Source organism: Carassius carassius, chromosome 1 (assembly GCF_963082965.1).
Source record: "Carassius carassius chromosome 1, fCarCar2.1, whole genome shotgun sequence".
Taxonomy (NCBI): domain Eukaryota; kingdom Metazoa; phylum Chordata; class Actinopteri; order Cypriniformes; family Cyprinidae; genus Carassius; species Carassius carassius.
Window position 1 is genome coordinate 10,420,533 of NC_081755.1, and position 18,071 is coordinate 10,438,603.

At 44.6% G+C, this 18,071-nt stretch overlaps 23 non-coding genes across 23 annotated transcripts; all 23 read right to left on the reverse strand.

The window, feature by feature from the left end:
- Positions 1-278: 278 nt before the first annotated feature.
- Positions 279-352, reverse strand: trnat-agu (transfer RNA threonine (anticodon AGU)). Its single transcript has one exon. It is a non-coding gene; the product is annotated as a tRNA-Thr (tRNA).
- Positions 353-737: 385 nt separating this feature from the next.
- trnat-ugu (transfer RNA threonine (anticodon UGU)) lies at positions 738-811 on the reverse strand. The gene has a single exon. It is a non-coding gene; the product is annotated as a tRNA-Thr (tRNA).
- Positions 812-1,775: 964 nt separating this feature from the next.
- Positions 1,776-1,849, reverse strand: trnal-caa (transfer RNA leucine (anticodon CAA)). The gene has a single exon. It is a non-coding gene; the product is annotated as a tRNA-Leu (tRNA).
- Positions 1,850-2,296: 447 nt separating this feature from the next.
- trnat-agu (transfer RNA threonine (anticodon AGU)) lies at positions 2,297-2,370 on the reverse strand. Its single transcript has one exon. It is a non-coding gene; the product is annotated as a tRNA-Thr (tRNA).
- Positions 2,371-3,475: 1,105 nt separating this feature from the next.
- Positions 3,476-3,549, reverse strand: trnat-cgu (transfer RNA threonine (anticodon CGU)). The gene has a single exon. It is a non-coding gene; the product is annotated as a tRNA-Thr (tRNA).
- A 451-nt stretch (positions 3,550-4,000) lies between these two features.
- trnat-agu (transfer RNA threonine (anticodon AGU)) lies at positions 4,001-4,074 on the reverse strand. The gene has a single exon. It is a non-coding gene; the product is annotated as a tRNA-Thr (tRNA).
- A 114-nt stretch (positions 4,075-4,188) lies between these two features.
- Positions 4,189-4,278, reverse strand: trnar-ucu (transfer RNA arginine (anticodon UCU)). The gene is given in 2 exon segments: positions 4,189-4,224; positions 4,242-4,278. It is a non-coding gene; the product is annotated as a tRNA-Arg (tRNA).
- A 901-nt stretch (positions 4,279-5,179) lies between these two features.
- On the reverse strand, positions 5,180-5,253 carry trnat-cgu (transfer RNA threonine (anticodon CGU)). The gene has a single exon. It is a non-coding gene; the product is annotated as a tRNA-Thr (tRNA).
- A 451-nt stretch (positions 5,254-5,704) lies between these two features.
- Positions 5,705-5,778, reverse strand: trnat-agu (transfer RNA threonine (anticodon AGU)). The gene has a single exon. It is a non-coding gene; the product is annotated as a tRNA-Thr (tRNA).
- Positions 5,779-5,892: 114 nt separating this feature from the next.
- Positions 5,893-5,982, reverse strand: trnar-ucu (transfer RNA arginine (anticodon UCU)). Its single transcript is given in 2 exon segments — positions 5,893-5,928; positions 5,946-5,982. It is a non-coding gene; the product is annotated as a tRNA-Arg (tRNA).
- Positions 5,983-6,883: 901 nt separating this feature from the next.
- Positions 6,884-6,957, reverse strand: trnat-cgu (transfer RNA threonine (anticodon CGU)). Its single transcript has one exon. It is a non-coding gene; the product is annotated as a tRNA-Thr (tRNA).
- Positions 6,958-7,408: 451 nt separating this feature from the next.
- On the reverse strand, positions 7,409-7,482 carry trnat-agu (transfer RNA threonine (anticodon AGU)). Its single transcript has one exon. It is a non-coding gene; the product is annotated as a tRNA-Thr (tRNA).
- A 114-nt stretch (positions 7,483-7,596) lies between these two features.
- Positions 7,597-7,686, reverse strand: trnar-ucu (transfer RNA arginine (anticodon UCU)). Its single transcript is given in 2 exon segments — positions 7,597-7,632; positions 7,650-7,686. It is a non-coding gene; the product is annotated as a tRNA-Arg (tRNA).
- A 902-nt stretch (positions 7,687-8,588) lies between these two features.
- Positions 8,589-8,662, reverse strand: trnat-cgu (transfer RNA threonine (anticodon CGU)). Its single transcript has one exon. It is a non-coding gene; the product is annotated as a tRNA-Thr (tRNA).
- A 1,626-nt stretch (positions 8,663-10,288) lies between these two features.
- Positions 10,289-10,362, reverse strand: trnat-cgu (transfer RNA threonine (anticodon CGU)). Its single transcript has one exon. It is a non-coding gene; the product is annotated as a tRNA-Thr (tRNA).
- Positions 10,363-10,809: 447 nt separating this feature from the next.
- On the reverse strand, positions 10,810-10,883 carry trnat-agu (transfer RNA threonine (anticodon AGU)). The gene has a single exon. It is a non-coding gene; the product is annotated as a tRNA-Thr (tRNA).
- Positions 10,884-12,918: 2,035 nt separating this feature from the next.
- trnat-agu (transfer RNA threonine (anticodon AGU)) lies at positions 12,919-12,992 on the reverse strand. The gene has a single exon. It is a non-coding gene; the product is annotated as a tRNA-Thr (tRNA).
- Positions 12,993-13,377: 385 nt separating this feature from the next.
- On the reverse strand, positions 13,378-13,451 carry trnat-ugu (transfer RNA threonine (anticodon UGU)). The gene has a single exon. It is a non-coding gene; the product is annotated as a tRNA-Thr (tRNA).
- Positions 13,452-14,417: 966 nt separating this feature from the next.
- On the reverse strand, positions 14,418-14,491 carry trnat-cgu (transfer RNA threonine (anticodon CGU)). The gene has a single exon. It is a non-coding gene; the product is annotated as a tRNA-Thr (tRNA).
- A 461-nt stretch (positions 14,492-14,952) lies between these two features.
- trnat-agu (transfer RNA threonine (anticodon AGU)) lies at positions 14,953-15,026 on the reverse strand. The gene has a single exon. It is a non-coding gene; the product is annotated as a tRNA-Thr (tRNA).
- Positions 15,027-16,131: 1,105 nt separating this feature from the next.
- On the reverse strand, positions 16,132-16,205 carry trnat-cgu (transfer RNA threonine (anticodon CGU)). Its single transcript has one exon. It is a non-coding gene; the product is annotated as a tRNA-Thr (tRNA).
- A 463-nt stretch (positions 16,206-16,668) lies between these two features.
- Positions 16,669-16,742, reverse strand: trnat-agu (transfer RNA threonine (anticodon AGU)). The gene has a single exon. It is a non-coding gene; the product is annotated as a tRNA-Thr (tRNA).
- A 385-nt stretch (positions 16,743-17,127) lies between these two features.
- On the reverse strand, positions 17,128-17,201 carry trnat-ugu (transfer RNA threonine (anticodon UGU)). The gene has a single exon. It is a non-coding gene; the product is annotated as a tRNA-Thr (tRNA).
- Positions 17,202-18,071: the final 870 nt, after the last annotated feature.

Genomic DNA, 18,071 nt, shown 5'->3' on the forward strand with positions numbered 1-18,071 from the left:
CAAATGGCCTCAAATCGCAGACTAATAGTCCAATGCGCTACACTCTGCGCCACATGAAGTAGCTCTTTCCAGGCTTGCAGCAGTCCTAAACCAAGGATCACGTGTTTGCAAGGCAAGCTCTTTGACCAGCTGAGCCATGCTGCATTGCTGAGATGACTCTGGGCAGCATCTGAGGGGTGGTTCGCAAATTAAATTGCATGATGCTCTAGCACTCCTCTGCACCCCCTTTTACGGAGACCAAAACCTCTAAGTCCAAGGTGCCACTTCATCACCAGCAAAGGCACCGCTGGGATTCGAACCCAGAATCTCCTGTTTACTAGACAGGCGCTTTAACCAACTAAGCCACGGCACCAACTTGCACGTACCTACTAAGAAAGTGAGACTTAGAGTTTTCTAACTCTGGAGGGGTGGCCAGAGAGCATATGTGTTTGTTGGCCAAGCGCCATTAACAGAATGCCAAAAGTAACGACTCTGGTGGGACTCGAACCCACAACCTTTGAATGGCCTCATCTGGCAGTCTAGAAGTCCAATGCCCTATCCATTGCGCCACAGAGACATGTGTGAAGCTTTTTTTTTCCTGGCTTGTGCCAGTCCGTTGAATTGAGTTCAGGCATTTGGGGAGCGGGAAGGACAAGATATGTGGGTCTCTCTGCAATTGGTATGTGGTTGGAAAAGTGGATGATCTGTAAGGGCTTCCTTTCCAAGAAAGAGCCCAATGAGCAGAGCCACCTGTTAAAAGGCACCGCTGGGAATCGAACCGAGGATCTCCTGTTTACAAGACAAGCGCTTTGACCAGCTAAGCCACGGCGCCCTGCTGCATTGTTGACTTGGGTCAGAATTCTTCGTCAGCAGCTGAGGGGTGGTTGGCAAATGAAATCGCATGCTGCTCTGACGCTCCTCTGTACCGCCTGATTGCGCAAAGCAAAAAAACACAACCCAAGGTGGTGTTTGATTACCAGCAAAGACAGTGCTGGGATTTGAATTCAGGGACCCACTTTATATTAAGTGGCCTTAACTACTATGTACTTAAATTTTAATTATTAATTTGGTACAAATCCCTTATTGTGTACATGCATGTTTTTACATTGTACTTATATTTGAAAAATATCTGCACGTAATTACATCTGTAATTAATTTCTGTAGTTACATGTATAATTACATGGTTGACCCATCCCTCACACCTTAATTCACCCTTATACTTACCCATACCACCAAATCTGTCCCTAACCTTACCTGTTTCCCACCTCAATAGCAGCAAAACCAATTAACAATACAATATGAACACAATAAGTACATGTATTCATTTTTGATGTAAGTACATAGTAGTTAAGGCCACTTAATATAAAGTGGGACCGAATTCAGTATGTCCTATTTACGACACATGCTTAAACCAACTAAGCCACGGCGCCAACCTGCACACACTCTCCCAGCGAGCGGCACTTAGAGGATAAAAGCATCCAGATAAGAGGCTAACGGCCAGGCTCTGCACAGCCTAAAAATGGTTTTTTTGACAACTGATTCGGGAGGCCAGCTAGCCTCTGGGTTTGTTGGCCAAGTGCCATTAGTTAACTTTTGAATGGCCTAATCTGGCAGTCTAGAAGTCCAGTTTGCTATATATTGTGCCACAGAGCCTATCAGCAACTGTTGACCTGTTCAAAAGAGCGTTAGCATTATCAGGATGTGGTTTGGAAATGGAATCGCCTGCTGCCTTTCCTATCCCTGTTTGCAGTCCGATCTCAGAAAAGCACATGCTTGAGGCACACAAGGGATGCTAAAGGCACCGCTGGGATTTGAACCCAGGATTTCCTGTTTTTGAGACAGACGCTTTGACCAACTAAGCCACAGCGCCAAGAAGAGCACTAGGAGGGTGAGTAGGTTGATCAAAACATCCAGCGGTGAGGACAAAGGTCCACGGGCTGGTCAGCTTATGAGATTTTTCACAACTTTCTGTTGCCCGAGGGCATAAGCTTGCAATTTAATGATAAAAAAAGGCCAGAAGTCACCAATCTGTTTTGACTCAAACAGCCTCAAATCGCAGACTAATAGTCCAATGCGCTACACTCTGCGCCACATGCAGTAGCTCCTTCCAGGCTTGCAGCAGTCCTAAATCAAGGAGCACGTGTTTGCAAGGCAAGCTCTTTGACCAGCTGAGCCATGCTGCATTGCTGAGATGACTCTGGGCAGCATCTGAGGGGTGGTTCGCAAATTAAATTGCATGCTGCTGTAGCACTCCTCTGCACCCCCTTTTACGGAGACCAAAACCTCTCAGCCCAAGGCGCTACTTCATCACCAGCAAAGGCACCACTGGGATTCGAACCCAGGATCTCCTGTTTACTAGACAGGCGCTTTAACCAACTAAGCCACGGCACCAACTTGCATGTATCTAGTAAGAAATTGAGATTTAGAGTTTTATAACTCTGGAGGGATGGACAGAGAGCATGTGTGTTTGTTGGCCAAGCGCCATTAACAGAATGCCAAAAGTAACGACTCTGGTGGGACACAAACCCACAACCTTTGAATGGCCTCATTTGGCAGTCTAGAAGTCCAATGCGCTATCCATTGCGCCACAGAGACATGTGTGGAGTTTTTTTTCTTGGCTCTGTACCGCCTGATTGCGCAAAGCAAAAAAACACAACCCAAGGTGGTGTTTGATTACCAGCAAAGACAGTGCTGGGATTTGAATTCAGGGACCCACTTTATATTAAGTGGCCTTAACTACTATGTACTTAAATTTTAATTATTAATTTGGTACAAATCCCTTATTGTGTACATGCATGTTTTTACATTGTACTTATATTTGAAAAATATCTGCACGTAATTACATCTGTAATTAATTTCTGTAATTACATGTATAATTACATGGTTGACCCATCCCTCACACCTTAACACACCCTCATACTTACCCATACCAGCAAATCTGTCCCTAACCTTACCTGTTTCCCACCTCAATAGCAGCAAAACCTATTAACAATACAATATGAACACAATAAGTACATGTATTCATTTTTTGATGTAAGTACATAGTAGTTAAGGCCACTTAATATAAAGTGGGACCGAATTCAGTATGTCCTAATTACGACACAAGCTTAAACCAACTAAGCCACGGCGCCAACCTGCACACACTCTCCCAGGGAGCGGCACTTAGAGGATAAAAGCATCCAGATAAGAGGCTAACGGCCAGGCTCTGCACAGCCTAAAATGGTTTTTTTGACAACTGATTCGGGAGGCCAGCTAGCCTCTGGGTTTGTTGGCCAAGTGCCATTAGTTAACCTTTGAAGGGGCTCATCTGGCAGTCTAGAAGTCCAGTTTGCTATCTATTGTGCCACAGAGCCTATCAGCAACTGTTGACCTGTTCAAAAGAGCGTTAGCATTATCAGGATGTGGTTTGGAAATGGAATCGCCTGCTGCCTTTGCTATCCCTTTTTGCAGTCCGATTTCAGAAAAGCACATGCTTGAGGCACACAAGGGATGCTAAAGGCACCGCTGGGATTTGAACCCAGGATCTCCTGTTTACGAGACAGATGCTTTAACCAACTAAGCCACAGCGCCAAGAAGAGCACTAGGAGGGTGAGTAAGTTGATCAAAACATCCAGCGGTGAGGACAAAGGTCCACGGGCTGGTCAGCTTATTAGATTTTTCACAACTTTCTGTTGCCCGAGGGCATAAGCTTGCAATTTAATGATAAACAAAAGGCCAGAAGTCACCAATCTGTTTTGACTCAAACCCACAAACTTCAAATGGCCTCAAATCGCAGACTAATAGTCCAATGCGCTACATGCAGTAGCTCCTTCCAGGCTTGCAGCAGTCCTAAACCAAGGAGCACGTGTTTGCAAGGCAAGCTATTTGACCAGGTGAGCCATGCTGCATTGCTGACATGACTCTGGGCAGCATCTGAGGGGTGGTTCGCAAATTAAATTGCATGCTGCTCTAGCACTCCTCTGCACCCCCTTTTACGGAGATCAAAACCACTCAGCCCAAGGCGCTACTTCATCACCAGCAAAGGCACCGCTGGGATTCGAACCCAGGATCTCCTGTTTACTAGACAGGCGCTTTAACCAACTAAGCCACGGCACCAACTTGCATGTATCTAGTAAGAAAGTGAGATTTAGAGTTTTATAACTCTGGAGGGGTGGCCAGAGAGCATGTGTGTTTGTTGGCCAAGCGCCATTAACAGAATGCCAAAAGTAACGACTCTGGTGGGACTCGAACCCACAACCTTTGAATGGCCTCATTTGGCAGTCTAGAAGTCCAATGCGCTATCCATTGCGCCACAGAGACATGTGTGGAGCTTTTTTTTCCTGACTCTGTACAACCTGATTGCGCAAAGCAAAAACACACAACCCAAGGTGGTGTTTGATTACCAGCAATGACAGTGCTGGGATTTGAATTCAGGGACCCACTTTATATTAAGTGGCCTTAACTACTATGTACTTAAATTTTAATTATTAATTTGGTACAAATACCTTATTGTGTACATGCATGTTTTTACATTGTACTTATATTTGAAAAATATCTGCACGTAATTACATCTGTAATTAATTTCTGTAATTACATGTATAATTACATGGTTGACCCATCCCTCACACCTTAACACACCCTTATACTTACCCATACCACCAAATCTGTCCCTAACCTTACCTGTTTCCCACCTCAATAGCAGCAAAACCAATTAACAAAACAATATGAACACAATAAGTACATGTATTCATTTTTCATGTAAGTACATAGTAGTTAAGGCCACTTAGTATAAAGTGGGACCGAATTCAGTATGTCCTATTTACGACACATGCTTAAACCAACTAAGCCACGGCGCCAACCTGCACACACTCTCCCAGGGAGCGGCACTTAGAGGATAAAAGCATCCAGATAAGAGGCTAACGGCCAGGCTCTGCACAGCCTAAAATGGTTTTTTTGACAACTGATTCGGGAGGCCAGCTAGCCTCTGGGTTTGTTGGCCAAGTGCCATTAGTTAACTTTTGAATGGCCTAATCTGGCAGTCTAGAAGTCCAGTTTGCTATCTATTGTGCCACAGAGCCTATCAGCAACTGTTGACCTGTTCAAAAGAGCGTTAGCATTATCAGGATGTGGTTTGGAAATGGAATCGCCTGCTGCCTTTCCTATCCCTTTTTGCAGTCCGATTTCAGAAAAGCACATGCTTGAGGCACACAAGGGATGCTAAAGGCACCGCTGGGATTTGAACCCAGGATCTCCTGTTTACGAGACAGACGCTTTAACCAACTAAGCCACAGCGCCAAGAAGAGCACTAGGAGGGTGAGTAAGTTGATCAAAACATCCAGCGGTGAGGACAAAGGTCCATGGGCTGGTCAGCTTATTAGATTTTTCACAACTTTCTGTTGCCCGAGGGCATAAGCTTGCAATTTAATGATAAACAAAAGGCCAGAAGTCACCAATCTGTTTTGACTCAAACCCACAAACTTCAAATGGCCTCAAATCGCAGACTAATAGTCCAATGCGCTACATGCAGTAGCTCCTTCCAGGCTTGCAGCAGTCCTAAACCAAGGAGCACGTGTTTGCAAGGCAAGCTATTTGACCAGGTGAGCCATGCTGCATTGCTGACATGACTCTGGGCAGCATCTGAGGGGTGGTTCGCAAATTAAATTGCATGCTGCTCTAGCACTCCTCTGCACCCCCTTTTATGGAGATCAAAACCACTGAGCCCAAGGCGCTACTTCATCACCAGCAAAGGCACCGCTGGGATTCGAACCCAGGATCTCCTGTTTACTAGACAGGCGCTTTAACCAACTAAGCCACGGCACCAACTTGCATGTATCTAGTAAGAAAGTGAGATTTAGAGTTTTATAACTCTGGAGGGGTGGCTAGAGAGCATGTGTGTTTGTTGGCCAAGCGCCATTAACAGAATGCCAAAAGTAACGACTCTGGTGGGACTCGAACCCACAACCTTTGAATGGCCTCATTTGGCAGTCTAGAAGTCCAATGCGCTATCCATTGCGCCACAGAGACATGTGTGGAGCTTTTTTTTCCTGACTTTGTACAACCTGATTGCGCAAAGCAAAAACACACAACCCAAGGTGGTGTTTGATTACCAGCAAAGACAGTGCTGGGATTTGAATTCAGGGACCCACTTTATATTAAGTGGCCTTAACTACTATGTACTTAAATTTTAATTATTAATTTGGTACAAATACCTTATTGTGTACATGCATGTTTTTACATTGTACTTATATTTGAAAAATATCTGCACGTAATTACATCTGTAATTAATTTCTGTAATTACATGTATAATTACATGGTTGACCCATCCCTCACACCTTAACACACCCTTATACTTACCCATACCACCAAATCTGTCCCTAACCTTACCTGTTTCCCACCTCAATAGCAGCAAAACCAATTAACAAAACAATATGAACACAATAAGTACATGTATTCATTTTTCATGTAAGTACATAGTAGTTAAGGCCACTTAGTATAAAGTGGGGCCGAATTCAGTATGTCCTATTTACGACACATGCTTAAACCAACTAAGCCACGGCGCCAACCTGCACACACTCTCCCAGGGAGCGGCACTTAGAGGATAAAAGCATCCAGATAAGAGGCTAACGGCCAGGCTCTGCACAGCCTAAAATGGTTTTTTTGACAACTGATTCGGGAGGCCAGCTAGCCTCTGGGTTTGTTGGCCAAGTGCCATTAGTTAACTTTTGAATGGCCTAATCTGGCAGTCTAGAAGTCCAGTTTGCTATCTATTGTGCCACAGAGCCTATCAGCAACTGTTGACCTGTTCAAAAGAGCGTTAGCATTATCAGGATGTGGTTTGGAAATGGAATCGCCTGCTGCCTTTCCTATCCCTGTTTGCAGTCCGATCTCAGAAAAGCACATGCTTGAGGCACACAAGGGATGCTAAAGGCACCGCTGGGATTTGAACCCAGGATCTCCTGTTTACGAGACAGACGCTTTGACCAACTAAGCCACAGCGCCAAGCAGAGCACTAGGAGGGTGAGTAGGTTGATCAAAACATCCAGCGGTGAGGACAAAGGTCCACGGGCTGGTCAGCTTATGAGATTTTTCACAACTTTCTGTTGCCCGAGGGCATAAGCTTGCAATTTAATGATAAACAAAAGGCCAGAAGTCACCAATCTGTTTTGACTCAAACCCACAAACTTCAAATGGCCTCAAATCGCAGACTAATAGTCCAATGCGCTACATGCAGTAGCTCCTTCCAGGCTTGCAGCAGTCCTAAACCAAGGAGCACGTGTTTGCAAGGCAAGCTCTTTGACCAGCTGAGCCATGCTGCATTGCTGAGATGACTCTGGGCAGCATCTGAGGGGTGGTTCGCAAATTAAATTGCATGCTGCTCTAGCACTCCTCTGCACCCCCTTTTACGGAGACCAAAAACTCTCAGCCCAAGGCGCTACTTCATCACCAGCAAAGGCACAACTGGGATTCGAACCCAGGATCTCCTGTTTACTAGACAGGCGCTATAACCAACTAACCCACAGCACCAACTTGCATGTATCTAGTAAGAAAGTGAGATTTAGAGTTTAATAACTCTGGAGGGGTGGCCAGAGAGCATGTGTGTTTGTTGGCCAAGCGCCATTAACAGAATGCCAAAAGTAACGACTCTGGTGGGACTCGAACCCACAACCTTTGAATGGCCTCATTTGGCAGTCTAGAAGTCCAATGCGCTATCCGTTGCGCCACAGAGACATGTGTGGAGCTTTTTTTTCCTGACTCTGTACAACCTGATTGCGCAAAGCAAAAACACACAACCCAAGGTGGTGTTTGATTACCAGCAAAGACAGTGCTGGGATTTGAATTCAGGGACCCACTTTATATTAAGTGGCCTTAACTACTATGTACTTAAATTTTAATTATTAATTTGGTACAAATCCCTTATTGTGTACATGCATGTTTTTACATTGTACTTATATTTGAAAAATATCTGCACGTAATTACATCTGTAATTAATTTCTGTAATTACATGTATAATTACATGGTTGACCCATCCCTCACACCTTAACACACCCCTTATACTTACCCATACCACCAAATCTGTCCCTAACCTTACCTGTTTCCCACCTCAATAGCAGCAAAACCTATTAACAATACAATATGAACACAATAAGTACATGTATTCATTTTTGATGTAAGTACATAGTAGTTAAGGCCACTTAATATAAAGTGGGACCGAATTCAGTATGTCCTATTTACGACACATGCTTAAACCAACTAAGCCACGGCGCCAACCTGCACACACTCTCCCAGGGAGCGGCACTTAGAGGATAAAAGCATCCAGATAAGAGGCTAACGGCCAGGCTCTGCACAGCCTAAAATGGTTTTTTTGACAACTGATTCGGGAGGCCAGCTAGCCTCTGGGTTTGTTGGCCAAGTGCCATTAGTTAACTTTTGAATGGCCTAATCTGGCAGTCTAGAAGTCCAGTTTGCTATCTATTGTGCCACAGAGCCTATCAGCAACTGTTGACCTGTTCAAAAGAGCGTTAGCATTATCAGGATGTGGTTTGGAAATGGAATCGCCTGCTGCCTTTCCTATCCCTGTTTGCAGTCCGATCTCAGAAAAGCACATGCTTGAGGCACACAAGGGATGCTAAAGGCACCGCTGGGATTTGAACCCAGGATCTCCTGTTTACGAGACAGACGCTTTAACCAACTAAGCCACAGCGCCAAGCAGAGCACTAGGAGGGTGAGTAGGTTGATCAAAACATCCAGCGGTGAGGACAAAGGTCCACGGGCTGGTCAGCTTATGAGATTTTTCACAACTTTCTGTTGCCCGAGGGCATAAGCTTGCAATTTAATGATAAAAAAAGGCCAGAAGTCACCAATCTGTTTTGACTCAAACGGCCTCAAATCGCAGACTAATAGTCCAATGCGCTACACTCTGCGCCACATGCAGTAGCTCCTTCCAGGCTTGCAGCAGTCCTAAACCAAGGATCACGTGTTTGCAAGGCAAACTCTTTGACCAGGTGAGCCATGCTGCATTGCTGAGATGACTCTGGGCAGCATCTGAGGGGTGGTTCGCAAATTAAATTGCATGCTGCTCTAGCACTCCTCTGCACCCCCTTTTACGGAGAACAAAACCTCTCAGCCCAAGGCGCTACTTCATCACCAGCAAAGGCACTGCTGGGATTCAAACCCAGAATCTCCTGTTTATTAGACAGGCGCTTTAACCAACTAAGCCACGGCACCAACTTGCATGTATCTTGTAAGAAAGTGAGATTTAGAGTTTTATAACTCTGGAGGGGTGGCCAGAGAGCATGTGTGTTTGTTGGCCAAGCGCCATTAACAGAATGCCAAAAGTAACGACTCTGGTGGGACTCGAACCCACAACCTTTGAATGGCCTCATTTGGCAGTCTAGAAGTCCAATTCGCTATCCATTGCGCCACAGAGACATGTGTGGAGCTTTTTTTTCCTGACTCTGTACCACCTGATTACGCAAAGCAAAAAAACACAACCCAAGGTGGTGTTTGATTACCAGCAAAGACAGTGCTGGGATTTGAATTCAGGGACCCACTTTATATTAAGTGGCCTTAACTACTATGTACTTAAATTTTAATTATTAATTTGGTACAAATCCCTTATTGTGTACATGCATGTTTTTACATTGTACTTATATTTGAAAAATATCTGCACATAATTACATCTGTAATTAATTTCTGTAATTACATGTATAATTACATGGTTGACCCATCCCTCACACCTTAACACACCCTTATACTTACCCATACCACCAAATCTGTCCCTAACCTTACCTGTTTCCCACCTCAATAGCAGCAAAACCAATTAACAATACAATATGAACACAATAAGTACATGTATTCATTTTTGATGTAAGTACATAGTAGTTAAGGCCACTTAATATAAAGTGGGACCGAATTCAGTATGTCCTATTTACGACACATGCTTAAACCAACTAAGCCACGGCGCCAACCTGCACACACTCTCCCAGGGAGCGGCACTTAGAGGATAAAAGCATCCAGATAAGAGGCTAACGGCCAGGCTCTGCACAGCCTAAAATGGTTTTTTTGACAACTGATTCGGGAGGCCAGCTAGCCTCTGGGTTTGTTGGCCAAGTGCCATTAGTTAACTTTTGAATGGCCTAATCTGGCAGTCTAGAAGTCCAGTTTGCTATCTATTGTGCCACAGAGCCTATCAGCAACTGTTGACCTGTTCAAAAGAGCGTTAGCATTATCAGGATGTGGTTTGGAAATGGAATCGCCTGCTGCCTTTCCTATCCCTGTTTGCAGTCCGATCTCAGAAAAGCACATGCTTGAGGCACACAAGGGATGCTAAAGGCACCGCTGGGATTTGAACCCAGGATCTCCTGTTTACGAGACAGACGCTTTGACCAACTAAGCCACAGCGCCAAGCAGAGCACTAGGAGGGTGAGTAGGTTGATCAAAACATCCAGCGGTGAGGACAAAGGTCCACGGGCTGGTCAGCTTATGAGATTTTTCACAACTTTCTGTTGCCCGAGGGCATAAGCTTGCAATTTAATGATAAAAAAAGGCCAGAAGTCACCAATCTGTTTTGACTCAAACGGCCTCAAATCGCAGACTAATAGTCCAATGCGCTACACTCTGCGCCACATGCAGTAGCTCCTTCCAGGCTTGCAGCAGTCCTAAACCAAGGATCACGTGTTTGCAAGGCAAGCTCTTTGACCAGGTGAGCCATGCTGCATTGCTGAGATGACCCTGGGCAGCATCCGAGGGGTGGTTCGCAAATTAAATTGCATGCTGCTCTAGCACTCCTCTGCACCCCCTTTTACGGAGACCAAAACCTCTCAGCCCAAGGCGCTACTTCATCACCAGCAAAGGCACCGCTGGGATTCGAACCTAGGATCTCCTGTTTACTAGACAGGCGCTTTAACCAACTAAGCCACGGCACCAACTTGCATGTATCTAGTAAGAAATTGAGATTTAGAGTTTTATAACTCTGGAGGGGTGGACAGAGAGCATGTGTGTTTGTTGGCCAAGCGCCATAAACAGTATGCCAAAAGTAACGACTCTGGTGGGACTCGAACCCACAACCTTTGAATGGCCTCATTTGGCAGTCTAGAAGTCTAATGCGATATCCATTGCGCCACAGAGACACGTGTGAAGCTTTTTTTTTCCTGGCTTGTGCCAGTCCGTTGAATTGAGTTCAGGCATTTGGTGAGCGGGAAGGACAAGATATGTGGGTCTCTCTGCAATTGGTATGTGGTTGGAAAAGTGGATGATCTGTAAGGGCTTCCTTTCCAAGAAAGAGCCCAATGAGTAGAGCCACCTGTTAAAAGGCACCGCTGGGAATCGAACCCAGGATCTCCTGTTTACAAGACAAGCGGAAAACAGTTTGACACCATGGTATAATGAGCATACTCGCACCCTAAAGAGAGCAGCCCGAAAAATGGAGCGCAGCTGGAGGAAAACAAAACTAGAGGTATTTCGTATTGCTTGGCGGGAAAGTAACATATCCTACAGAAAAGCATTAAAAACTGCTAGATCCGATTACTTTTCTTCTCTTTTAGAAGAAAACAAACATAACCCCAGGTATTTATTCAATACAGTGGCTAAATTAACGAAAAATAAAGCCTCAACAAGTGTTGACATTTCCCAACACCACAGCAGTAATGAGTTTATGAACTACTTTACTTCTAAAATCGATACTATTAGAGATAAAATTGCAACCATTCAGCCGTCAGCTACAGTATCACATCAGACAGTGCACTATAGACCCCCTGAGGAACAGTTCCACTCATTCTCTACCATAGGAGAGGAAGAATTGTATAAACTTGTTAAATCATCTAAACCAACAACATGTATGTTAGACCCTATACCATCTAAGCTCCTGAAAGAGGTGCTTCCAGAAGTCATAGATCCTCTTCTGACTATTATTAATTCCTCATTGTCATTAGGACATGTCCCCAAAACCTTCAAATTATTAAGCCTCTCATCAAAAAACCACAACTTGACCCCAAAGAACTAGTTAATTATAGACCAATCTCGAATCTCCCTTTTCTGTCCAAGATACTAGAAAAGGTGGTATCCACACAATTATATTCCTTCTTAGAGAAAAATGGTATATGTGAGGATTTCCAGTCAGGATTTAGACCGTATCATAGTACTGAGACTGCTCTTCTTAGAGTTACAAATGATCTGCTCTTATCATCTGATCGTGGGTGTATCTCTCTATTAGTTTTATTGGATCTTAGTGCTGCGTTTGACACAATTGACCACAACATTCTTTTGCATAGACTTGAATACTTTGTTGGCATCAGTGGAAGTGCATTAGCATGGTTTAAATCGTACTTATATGACCGCCATCAGTTCGTAGCAGTGAATGAAGATGTATCCTATCGATCACAAGTGCAGTATGGAGTACCTCAAGGCTCAGTACTAGGGCCGCTACTCTTCACGCTTTATATGTTACCCTTGGGAGATATCATCAGGAAACATGGTGTTAGCTTTCACTGTTATGCTGATGATACTCAGCTCTATATTTCTTCGCAGCCCGGTGAAACACACCAATTTGAAAAACTAATGGATTGCATAGTCGATATAAAAAACTGGATGACGAGTAATTTCTTACTGCTAAATTCTGAAAAAACAGAGGTGTTAATTATAGGACCTAAAAACTCTGCTTGTAATAACCTAGAACATTGTCTAAGACTTGATGGTTGCTCTGTCAATTCTTCGTCATCAGTTAGGAACCTGCAGTACATGCAGTAGCTCCTTCCAGGCTTGCAGCAGTCCTAAACCAAGGATCACGTGTTTGCAAGGCAAGCTCTTTGACCAGGTGAGCCATGCTGCATTGCTGAGATGACCCTGGGCAGCATCCGAGGGGTGGTTCGCAAATTAAATTGCATGCTGCTCTAGCACTCCTCTGCACCCCCTTTTACGGAGACCAAAACCTCTCAGCCCAAGGCGCTACTTCATCACCAGCAAAGGCACCGCTGGGATTCGAACCTAGGATCTCCTGTTTACTAGACAGGCGCTTTAACCAACTAAGCCACGGCACCAACTTGCATGTATCTAGTAAGAAATTGAGATTTAGAGTTTTATAACTCTGGAGGGGTGGACAGAGAGCATGTGTGTTTGTTGGCCAAGCGCCATAAACAGTATGCCAAAAGTAACGACTCTGGTGGGACTCGAACCCACAACCTTTGAATGGCCTCATCTGGCAGTCTAGAAGTCCAATGCCCTATCCATTGCGCCACAGAGACATGTGTGAAGCTTTTTTTTTCCTGGCTTGTGCCAGTCCGTTGAATTGAGTTCAGGCATTTGGGGAGCGGGAAGGACAAGATATGTGGGTCTCTCTGCAATTGGTATGTGGTTGGAAAAGTGGATGATCTGTAAGGGCTTCCTTTCCAAGAAAGAGCCCAATGAGTAGAGCCACCTGTTAAAAGGCACCGCTGGGAATCGAACCCAGGATCTCCTGTTTACAAGACAAGCGCTTTGACCAGCTAAGCCACGGCGCCCTGCTGCATTGTTGATTTGGGTCAGAATTCTTCGTCAGCAGCTGAGGGGTGGTTGGCAAATGAAATCGCATGCTGCTCTGACGCTCCTCTGTACCGCCTGATTGCGCAAATCAAAAACACACAACCCAAGGTGGTGTTTGATTACCAGCAAAGACAGTGCTGGGATTTGAATTCAGGGACCCACTTTATATTAAGTGGCCTTAACTACTATGTACTTAAATTTTAATTATTAATTTGGTACAAATCCCTTATTGTGTACATGCATGTTTTTACATTGTACTTATATTTGAAAAATATCTGCACGTAATTACATCTGTAATTAATTTCTGTAATTACATGTATAATTACATGGTTGACCCATCCCTCACACCTTAACACACCCTTATACTTACCCATACCACCAAATCTGTCCCTAACCTTACCTGTTTCCCACCTCAATAGCAGCAAAACCTATTAACAATACAATATGAACACAATAAGTAAATGTATTCATTTTTTGATGTAAGTACATAGTAGTTAACGCCACTTAATATAAAGTGGGACCGAATTCAGTATGTCCTAATTACGACACAAGCTTAAACCAACTAAGCCACGGCGCCAACCTGCACACACTCTCCCAGGGAGCGGCACTTAGAGGATAAAAGCATCCAGATAAGAGGCTAACGGCCAGGCTCTGCACAGCCTAAAATGGTTTTTTTGACAACTGATCCGGGAGGCCAGCTAGTCTCTGGGTTTGTTGGCCAAGTGCCATTAGTTAACCTTTGAATGGCCTCATCTGGCAGTCTAGAAGTCCAGTTTGCTATCTATTGTGCCACAGAGCCTATCAGCAACTGTTGACCTGTTCAAAAGAGCGTTAGCATTATCAGGATGTGGTTTGGAAATGGAATCGCCTGCTGCCTTTGCTATCCCTTTTTTTGCAGTCCGATTTCAGAAAAGCACATGCTTGAGGCAGACAAGGGATGCTAAAGGCACCGCTGGGATTTGAACCCAGGATCTCCTGTTTACGAGACAGACGCTTTAACCAACTAAGCCACAGCACCAAGAAGAGCAATAGGAGGGTGAGTAAGTTGATCAAAACATCCAGCGGTGAGGACAAAGGTCCACGGGCTGGTCAGCTTATTAGATTTTTCACAACTTTCTGTTGCCCGAGGGCATAAGCTTGCAATTTAATGATAAACAAAAGGCCAGAAGTCACCAATCTGTTTTGACTCAAACCTACAAACTTCAAATGGCCTCAAATCGCAGACTAATAGTCCAATCCGCTACACTCTGCGGATTGCAGTAGCTCCTTCCAGGCTTGCAGCAGTCCTAAACCAAGGACCACGTGTTTGCAAGGCAAGCTCTTTGACCAGCTGAGCCATGCTGCATTGCTGAGATGACTCTGGGCAGCATCTGAGGGGTGGTTCGCAAATTAAATTGCATGCTGCTCTAGCACTCCTCTGCACCCCTTTTTACGGAGACCAAAACCTCTCAGCCCAAGGCGCTACTTCATCACCAGCAAAGGCACTGCTGGGATTCGAACCCAGGATCTCCTGTTTACTAGACAGGCGCTTTAATCAACTAAGCCACGGCACCAACTTGCATGTATCTAGTAAGAAAGTGAGATTTAGAGTTTTATAACTCTGGAGGGGTAGCCAGAGAGCATGTGTGTTTGTTGGCCAAGCGCCATTAACAGAATGCCAAAAGTAACGACTCTGGTGGGACTCAAACCCACAACCTTTGAATGGCCTCATTTGGCAGTCTAGAAGTCCAATTCGCTATCCATTGTGCCACAGAGACATGTGTGGAGCTTTTTTTTCCTGACTCTGTACCACCTGATTGCGCAAAGCAAAAAAACACAACCCAAGGTGGTGTTTGATTACCAGCAAAGACAGTGCTGGGATTTGAATTCAGGGACCCACTTTATATTAAGTGGCCTTAACTACTATGTACTTAAATTTTAACTATTAATTTGGTACAAATCCCTTATTGTGTACATGCATGTTTTTACATTGTACTTATATTTGAAAAATATCTGCACGTAATTACATCTGTAATTAATTTCTGTAATTACATGTATAATTACATGGTTGACCCATCCCTCCCACCTTAACACACCCTTATACTTACCCATACCACCAAATCTGTCCCTAACCTTACCTGTTTCCCACCTCAATAGCAGCAAAACCAATTAACAATACAAAATGAACACAATAAGTACATGTATTCATTTTTGATGTAAGTACATAGTAGTTAAGGCCACTTAATATAAAGTGGGACCGAATTCAGTATGTCCTATTTACGACACATGCTTAAACCAACTGAGCCACGACGCCAACCTGCACACACTCTCCCAGGGAGCGGCACTTAGAGGATAAAAGCATCCAGATAAGAGGCTAACAGCCAGGCTCTGCACAGCCTAAAATGGTTTTTTTGACAACTGATTCGGGAGGCCAGCTAGCCTCTGGGTGTGTTGGCCAAGTGCCATTAGTTAACCTTTGAATGGCCTCATCTGGCAGTCTAGAAGTCCAGTTTGCTATCTATTGTGCCACAGAGCCTATCAGCAACTGTAGACCTGTTCAAAAGAGCGTTAGCATTATCAGGATGTGGTTTGGAAATGGAATCGCCTGCTGCCTTTGCTATCCCTGTTTGCAGTCCGATTTCAGAAAAGCACATGCTTGAGGCACACAAGGGATGCTAAAGGCACCACTGGGATTTGAACCCAGGATCTCCTGTTTACGAGACAGACGCTTTGACCAACTAAGCCACAGCGCCAAGCAGAGCACTAGGAGGGTGAGTAGGTTGATCAAAACATTCAGCGGTGAGGACAAAGGTCCACGGGCTGGTCAGCTTATGAGATTTTTCACAACTTTCTGTTGCCCGAGGGCATAAGCGTGCAATTTAATGATAAACAAAAGGCCAGAAGTCACCAATCTGTTTTGACTCAAACCCACAAACTTCAAATGGCCTCAAATCGCAGACTAATAGTCCAATGCGCTACACTCTGCGCCACATGAAGTAGCTCTTTCCAGGCTTGCAGCAGTCCTAAACCAAGGATCACGTGTTTGCAAGGCAAGCTCTTTGACCAGCTGAGCCATGCTGCATTGCTGAGATGACTCTGGGCAGCATCTGAGGGGTGGTTCGCAAATTAAATTGCATGATGCTCTAGCACTCCTCTGCACCCCCTTTTACGGAGACCAAAACCTCTAAGTCCAAGGCGCCACTTCATCACCAGCAAAGGCACCGCTGGGATTCGAACCCAGAATCTCCTGTTTACTAGACAGGCGCTTTAACCAACTAAGCCACGGCACCAGCTTGCACGTACCTACTAAGAAAGTGAGACTTAGAGTTTTCTAACTCTGGAGGGGTGGCCAGAGAGCATATGTGTTTGTTGGCCAAGCGCCATTAACAGAATGCCAAAAGTAACGACTCTGGTGGGACTCGAACCCACAACCTTTGAATGGCCTCATCTGGCAGTCTAGAAGTCCAATGCCCTATCCATTGCGCCACAGAGACATGTGTGAAGCTTTTTTTTTCCTGGCTTGTGCCAGTCCGTTGAATTGAGTTCAGGCATTTGGGGAGCGGGAAGGACAAGATATGTGGGTCTCTCTGCAATTGGTATGTGGTTGGAAAAGTGGATGATCTGTAAGGGCTTCCTTTCCAAGAAAGAGCCCAATGAGCAGAGCCACCTGTTAAAAGGCACCGCTGGGAATCGAACCGAGGATCTCCTGTTTACAAGACAAGCGCTTTGACCAGCTAAGCCACGGCGCCCTGCTGCATTGTTGACTTGGGTCAGAATTCTTCGTCAGCAGCTGAGGGGTGGTTGGCAAATGAAATCGCATGCTGCTCTGACGCTCCTCTGTACCGCCTGATTGCGCAAAGCAAAAAAACACAACCCAAGGTGGTGTTTGATTACCAGCAAAGACAGTGCTGGGATTTGAATTCAGGGACCCACTTTATATTAAGTGGCCTTAACTACTATGTACTTAAATTTTAATTATTAATTTGGTACAAATCCCTTATTGTGTACATGCATGTTTTTACATTGTACTTATATTTGAAAAATATCTGCACGTAATTACATCTGTAATTAATTTCTGTAGTTACATGTATAATTACATGGTTGACCCATCCCTCACACCTTAATTCACCCTTATACTTACCCATACCACCAAATCTGTCCCTAACCTTACCTGTTTCCCACCTCAATAGCAGCAAAACCAATTAACAATACAATATGAACACAATAAGTACATGTATTCATTTTTGATGTAAGTACATAGTAGTTAAGGCCACTTAATATAAAGTGGGACCGAATTCAGTATGTCCTATTTACGACACATGCTTAAACCAACTAAGCCACGGCGCCAACCTGCACACACTCTCCCAGCGAGCGGCACTTAGAGGATAAAAGCATCCAGATAAGAGGCTAACGGCCAGGCTCTGCACAGCCTAAAAATGGTTTTTTTGACAACTGATTCGGGAGGCCAGCTAGCCTCTGGGTTTGTTGGCCAAGTGCCATTAGTTAACTTTTGAATGGCCTAATCTGGCAGTCTAGAAGTCCAGTTTGCTATATATTGTGCCACAGAGCCTATCAGCAACTGTTGACCTGTTCAAAAGAGCGTTAGCATTATCAGGATG